Raw genomic sequence first — 8,093 nt, forward strand, 5'->3', positions numbered from 1 at the left:
TCGACGGTAGCTTTCTGTGTGATATTATCCTGTTATATGCTTACACTTAGATACAAGACTTAGTTTAGGTGAGCTTAAATATATCCAATGTAGACATACGAATTATGGAACATAATTATGCTATTCAGTTTGAATAAATGATGTATGTGTAACAAGTATTTAAGAACAAACAAATAAGCTATTTCCTTAATTTTCGGCATTTTAGGGTTTGCTTCTTTGAATAAATGCTAATTAAAATAATAATTATAAAGAAAACCTTAATAGGCCGGTTATAGTGAAACATATGGTCAAACTAAATCCAACATGAGATATTTAGTATGGAATGAGTAGAGATACACAAGATAACACACAGAAAAAAGTCCTCAAAAATATCACTACAGGATACTGAGATATCACGTCATATTTATTGGGGGAAAAAGTATTTTCCAATGTCCAATATCATGCACCGTGTGCTATTTTTTCTCTACTTCCGGTAAGAAGTAAACATCGTATTTCGCTGTCAAATTGTTTGGAACACACTCTGTTCGAAGAATACTGGTTATTGTCAAGTGAATCGTGTATGGTAAGTAAAAATATTTATTGACTGAAGTAAGTCAAATGTCTGTTACTAGGTGAATGCAATATTAAATTATATAATTATCAAGGCAAAGATTTTTATGGGTTTCCGCGAAGTTCACTACGACAAAGTGTTTTATTCAAAACATGTACTGATACACAGACCAGTATGAAATGTAAGTGTTAGTGGTACTCAGTATTAGAATTGTCAACGATAGCTTATTCTGAAAAAGGTCTAGTAAAGTTAAATCATGCACATGGGTTATGCATGGAAAATAGTTACATTTATGTATACGGAAGCGTGTTTGTGTCGTAAAAAAAGATGTTTAAAATTAATTTTGTAGAATCGAAATTAAATGCATCCATTTTGTATATCTAAGTAGTAGAAGTATATTTCTTCCGAAAATACTGACTATTTTATATGTCATTGTTATAGGATCAATTTTGTTATATTCAGATCAAAATTTATGATTGCGTTATGCTGTCTGTGGCATAAGTGTTACTAGAAGAAACAAGTTTTTTTACTGCTCAAAGTATTGCTATACTATTTGTCTGGTGTTTACTGGATTTCATCATGAGGTAAAACCCATGCTATTTGGATTTGTAACATTTGATTTTTACAAAATTGTTTTAAATACTTTAATACCAGTGCATATAATTTCCTTGTGAAAATTTGTTGATACACCTTACAGTTTAACACGAATCTTTCCATTTTCAGTGCTGCGGAGAGTTGTGTTAATTGCGACATGAAAGACGAACGTAAAATAGCAACATTGGGTGAAAAAATGTGTAGATAGTTAATTTCTGCAGCCAGAAATAAAGGTACTCTAATATTATATTCATGCATTTCTGTAGTTTATGCTATTCCCTGGTTTATCTAGCGTTGTATATTTATCTAAACATTGAGAGGAATGGAAGCAGAAGAATGCAATCGCGTGTTACTTATTACCAATTGAATTTCAATATTCAATTATGTAGTGTATCTGTATTGAAAGAAAGGTATTTTCAAATCGCCATCTGTTTTTTCTCTGTATCATTGTATCATAATATTACACGATACTTGGGTGTCATTGTACCTCCTCCTTAGAAACCTAAACATCTTTGATATTTGTACATAAAAGAATGAATTATAAAAGGGACCATAATGAGTCTATTTGTGTCAACCCTTTTATAAATATAGATTATATATTACCCGCCTATTAATCTTAATATCAAATCAGTTGACCTTTATGTTTATTACTCTTTTTATAAAATTGCAGAACAAATGTATGTTAGACCTGAGAAAATTGTGTGCTATGAGTGTAGAAAAATTACTGCCACCCGAATCTACTTGGAGATGCAAACGGTACCTCTATAACGTAGCGAAACGGACACATTGATCTGACTTCTTTTCATTTCAAATGCCTGTTCTGAGGTACAGATGTCAAACAAAATGACAAAAAGGCATATGATGATTTCCAAATTTCAGTCAACAATAAAGAAAAATTGGAAGCGAAGTCTTCTGTTGACTCTAATCCGTACATGATCTAACAGCAGTTGGTGCAAGATATCATCAAAAATGTAGCACACATTTCAGAACAGGATGTCAAGTTCCAACTCAGCATCAAACACCTCAAAATACTGTAAAACGTAGTAAAGGTAGACCAACAAAATAATCATCTGAAGAAGCATTTTTGAAAACCATGCATTATTTTGAAAACACTGAAAGTGAGCAAATAGCTTAAATTATTAAATGATCCCAGGCAGAGTCTTTATAAATAAACACTCTTAACATGATGACATTGAAACAGCTGGTAGTATATCATTCATAATTATGTTTGTACAAAGGTAAAACAAATGAAACATTAAACACATTGAGGTACAGAAAATTCATTACAAAGGCAACAAGCACATCGGTAGTAAAGATACAGAGCCTAACTCCTACAGAGGCAACTGCAAAGTTTCATAGTTTTAGAGTGCACTGCCATTAAAATAGAGACATGAAATGGAAAGGAAACGAACCCTCTTGACTTGGGATGGTACAAACGTGGTGATAAACTTGTTCCTTGACACAGAGGTTGCTCTACTGGGATGACTGTAGATGTCATGACATTAACACTTAACTGACTTTCATAATCTTAAGAGAGCAATGAAAAGTTTTTCGAACATACTAATTTTATAATAGAGCATATTTTTACAGTATATCGCATCGCAGAGTTTTGTTCTCACATTTTTGTACATTACGGCTTTGTGTACATTTGCTGTTAGCTGAAAATTGTAGTTTAGTATCAATTTTAAAACAGTTTTAACATTTTACTGTAGTGACGCCCTGTTCTATATATACTATAGTACAGTCACTGTTGATCTGGGATTCTTTTCCTGAATGTTTCTTAATAATTTTTTATTATTATACTGTTGTTAATATAACATTTATTACATTTAGTGCGAGTTTCAAGGAAATAGTTTAAAGATATTGCATGCACGTTTTATTGATGGGTGGACCCGCCCGCTTAGCTCATTGGGAAGTGCACCGATCTACAGATCGCGGGGTCGTGAGTTGGATCCTCGGGCGGGCCGTATGTTCTCCATGACGACTTGATAAAAGACATTGTGTCTGAAATCGTTCATCCTCCACCTCTGATTCATGTGGGGAAGTTGGTGGTTACTTGCGGATAACAGGTTTGTACAGGTACAGAATCCAGGAACACTGGTTAGGTTAACTGCCTGCCGATACATAACTGAAATACTGTTTAAAAACGGCGTTAAATCCAACACAAATAAAATTGATGGGTGGGGTAAATCTATAGTGTAAATTAATGCATTTATTAGTAAATGTCACAACAAAGCTTAGTATCAGCTTTAATTTATGTGATATTTCATATAATCAATGCCTCTGATCGAAGAAATAAACCAACGTATAGATTTAAACTAATGTATGTTACCTAATGCATGAACCTCTTGATTCGCCTGAATCACTGAATTGCAAAGAGGGTGCCCTTCATAATCTCATTTTTTAAGATTTTCCAATGGGAATTTTTTTGAGGACTTTTTTCTAAAATGCTCTAATGTTTAAAGATTATAAAACAATAAAAACATTTCATGTTGGAATTTGTTTAACCTTTTGACATAATATGTGGTAATATGACCGGCCTATAATAGCATAATTACAGTTCATAATTAAATCTTCTTCAGATAGAAGTTATAATTTGAGGTACCATTTGCCCCTGCTTTCCCTAAGGAATATTCAAAATTATGACTTTCGAAAAGTACATACTGAATGCTTTTTATTCCTGCATAAATTTCGTCTGAAGGTTAGGGCTTTTGTAATTTACGTGACATTTAATATGTTTCCTGAAAACATTTAAGACGATGAAATAGTGCTACACAATGATTAAGAAAAAAATGCATTCTGTAATTTATTAACAACCTTATCTAACAATGAATTGAATGTGCTTTAAAACAAAATTTCTTTTGCGTACCCGTTAACATATGATTTAATGTAATTTACGTAACAGTGACTTTATTACCACATTATAGATATTTTACTCGTACTAATAACTCAATGACCAAGATGTTTATGATTATTTAATATAACTGAAATTACAGATTAAATAGTGTTTCTTATAACTATCTTTCTGCGGTGGTAGGAACTTTTCAATGATGTAATCTCGGTATAAGTGTTATGTTACAAAAATGTTACAAAACTGAAATTATGAATTGAAGAAAATGCCCTAAACAGATCCGGAAAAAATGTAACATTTTATAATAACTATACATATTCTGTGTTGTTTAACAAGATATCTACTAGAATGTAGTGAATTACCATGTCTCATTTCAATAGTTGTGCGAATTTTACGTGACAATAATATTTGTTATAAAAATCAGTGCAAATCAATTATAAATGTTCAAGAACGAAATTATACATGCATATATACTAAAATAAATTTTAGAAATAGATTTTAAAGAAATTTAAAACAAATATATACTCATTGGAACACCATGGCCTCATCAGGACAGAATCATTCTTAGTTTAAATGTTAGAAATCTCCTTGTCACTTACTTATTAACAGATGACACATATACTAAACCATAATTATTTGACCTTCAACCGATGTTTATGTAAACAAGAAAAGGAACTTGCTGACACTTCAAGCCTTTAAAATCTGTTGAAAATCAAACAGCGTTCAAAAAGTACTTTCAAAAATACCAACACTTCAAAAGTGTCAGAGAGAGACATCACGGAAAAAGAAACACTTCTGTATATGCTTTATTGATATAATTCATGATGAACTGGCATTAATACAGGCCACAAATATGAACGGCATGGATGTGCATGTAGGAGTCTGGCACACGTTGTGCCCACTAGTATTTGCATCCAATCATATGGACGATGCAATGTTTCTACCTGCTTATCCGTTATTTTATACCAATTTAATTCAGCTCGACTGTGATGAAAGCTTCAAGCCTATTGCCATCACTCTCGGGTCCGCTTCCTGGAAAACCAGTACTGGTGTCATTAGAAAAGACATGGCTGTGACCCCAGTGGGACTCTCGAACCTACGACTCCTGGATTGATCCGACAATTTATCCACTACACCACCGCTCCCCTATCTGTTCCTAATGATGAATCTTGAAGTAAACCCACCCTTGTGCAAAAAAGCGTTTGAGGGGTCATGGCTTCACTGTGTCTAGATCAGCCGTACGAGCCACAGAATGTGTAAAACTTACTATATAACAGAGTGTCAACCTTCATGCCAAGAAAAAGGGAAGCATCATAAGTTTCAGCAGGAAATATTCTTCATACTACAGGTGTTGTTTGACACAGCACATGCGAGCTAAATATGTTGAAACTATCTGCTTATGTAAATGCAGAAATATGCCATTCCTTTGAAAATGCATCTCACGTCATTGATGGCGATGCTTTGATAGTAGATTTTATTGCAGATACATACCTTTCCAAAACAATCTAGTCTGTCGAAAGAAAACGACGTGGAACTGCACCAACACTTTTGTTTCCTGGTCAAAAATACCAAAACTCCCGCAGAATTAGAAATATTTCATAAGCTATGATGACAACAAAACTCAGTAATGCTGAGACAGCTAAACAGCCGGGGCGTCAACATGTGTGCTCAGACGACATTTTGGAGGACGAAGAGACATTTATATTTGCAGTATAATGGCCACCCGAAATATCGGAACATCAACAAGGTTAGATACGAAATGTTTGTCAAGAAAAATGGCAACCAATACGGCCTCCTTAATTATAGTTCTGACGGCATAGACATGACCCTGTTGCCACTGTATCAATCCAGTCAACTATCACTTACGTATTTATTTATTTATTTATATTAATTTACAACATTTTTAATATACATATCTACGTAAGTATTGTAAAAATAATAAGAAATCTTTATTATAATAGACTCAAAATTGATTTAATCTCTTAATGTTTTTCTACATTAAATTATTACTTTTGTAGTTTTACTCTTATTCATATCAAACTCAAACCTGTACATGCCCATGAGAAAAGCCTGTATCTTCCTAATGTTAATAAAAACTGCTGGGACTTTGATGACGAAAAACAGTAAGACTTTAGTGTACAACTTGAGTGACAAAAAGATTGCTCCTGATGAACTTGTTGACATATTGTCCATAAACGAAACCACTGAAACTGATGAAGATTATGCGCTTACCAATATTGACGATATCTTATAAGATTCAGGCAGTGACGAAGAGTCATAACTAAGACTGTTGAATACATAGAAAATGTGATGTATTGAAAACAAAGAATAACTTTGACATGATATACAAAGATAATGACTGAAAATATAAACGGCATCATATTACCGATTAAGGTAACATATTGTAACGTAAATTACACTTTTGCATTCAATTAATTAAGATGACATTTGGTATCTAACCGTAGAATGTTTTTATTGATTAGGAAAATATTCTTTTGTAAACATAATACTAAATAACAACCACTTTTACATGTTTATATGAAATAATATAAAAATCTTGATTTTATGGTAACGTATATTACTGTTTAAAGTACAATTTAGTATTATTCAGCATAACAATGTTTACTGTTTATGCATAAGAACATTAGTACAGCAAATGACTGTTTAACTGTAGATTTAACGTATCAAAACAAGTTCAAAAATTGCTTTGATTTAACGATATTCATACTTTTCTATTCCATACCATTTATAGAAGTATTAATTAATTTCAAAACAAAAATAGATAATGCAAATTGATAGGCCGTAAATTACAAGCGCTCCAACAGCCAAATGCAGACAACTTGATTTTGTGATCTATAGGATTCTACTTCCTTATACTCTATGTATTTAAACATGTCATATTTAGTTCAAGAATGAGCAAAATACCTTTATAACAGCATATTATGAAACAATATTTGTGTTCTTTAATTATGTTTAAGCATCGGTCTACGTGTGTCTGTGATTGCAATCATTAAACGCTAAAGAGGCAATATTTTAACAACAGTTCTAATAAATACATAAAAAACATAAACCCAGCTGTTTGTCTATCAATTTCCAAGCAAATATTGTCAAAAGTAAGCAAAAATAAGAGAGAATCATTAGTTTGAAATAAAAAAAGTATTCTTGATAATGTATAACGTAAGTTTGATGAAAGTCGGGATGGTATTACTACATGACAAATAACGCACAAAAAAGCTACCGCCACTACAATGCTATCACATAGTTTCTGAATTATCCGATGTTTACCTATCCAAAAATAGCATTGAGCTTTAATCCCCTCGAATGGTACCGCTAGCCAAAATTACTGGGTCTGTCTCATCGACTGACTGTATGGAATTTATTTCTTCGATTATTTTTTATGTGGAACTTGCAAGGAACATTCCTGTGAAATTTCATAAAAAATGACTGCTGTATTAGGTTAGGAGGACTTGGCGGACGACGGACGGACGACACATCGAATGTCACATCGAACTGAAATAACCTTGTCAGCGCAAAAAGATGTGCACATATTTTGCTATATATCTTTCCACTGAAGTTTCTGTTAGGCGGGTCTACCTGCGATGTATGATGTGTGGCTGTGTTTGCTGCCCTTGCCATTCAATTTTCTTACGTCAGAAAACTCGAGATATAGTCAAAAATGTTGCAAACTAACTATAATAACTCAATGATATAGAATCTCCGTTAAAAATGTTTAAGGAAAACTTCGGAAAGATAAGTCGACTAACCAATATATTCATTAAATTCGAATAGGTCTCAAATATTGCTATTGTTTTGTTAGATACCAAAAACGCAATGCTAAGCTTATGTATAAAAATCTCAAGTCCTTGTGGTGATTGTAACACTGTTATTCGTATACCGGGTAAAGTTGAGAGAGTCTATTTATCAAAGCCATTACAGTAGAAACATCGAAAACCGGACCCTCAAAAAATAGATATCCTCTGAAAATCGGACGCTTTTCAAAGTCCCATTTTTTCCCCTTATAAGTTCATATATATATATATATATATCAGTGTTAACGGTACTCAGAGTGTTTTATATACGGTCTGAGTACAGTTAACA

The 8,093-nt window shown here is 32.7% G+C and overlaps 1 long non-coding RNA gene across 1 annotated transcript; it reads left to right on the plus strand.

The window, feature by feature from the left end:
* Positions 1 to 406: 406 nt before the first annotated feature.
* On the plus strand, positions 407 to 3,679 carry LOC128554705 (uncharacterized). Its single transcript, XR_008369673.1, has 3 exons — positions 407 to 562; positions 1,274 to 1,377; positions 1,815 to 3,679. It is a non-coding gene; the product is annotated as an uncharacterized LOC128554705 (long non-coding RNA).
* The last annotated feature ends 4,414 nt before the right edge of the window (positions 3,680 to 8,093 follow it).

The sequence above is a fragment of the Mercenaria mercenaria genome, unplaced genomic scaffold, assembly GCF_021730395.1.
Source record: "Mercenaria mercenaria strain notata unplaced genomic scaffold, MADL_Memer_1 contig_667, whole genome shotgun sequence".
Taxonomy (NCBI): domain Eukaryota; kingdom Metazoa; phylum Mollusca; class Bivalvia; order Venerida; family Veneridae; genus Mercenaria; species Mercenaria mercenaria.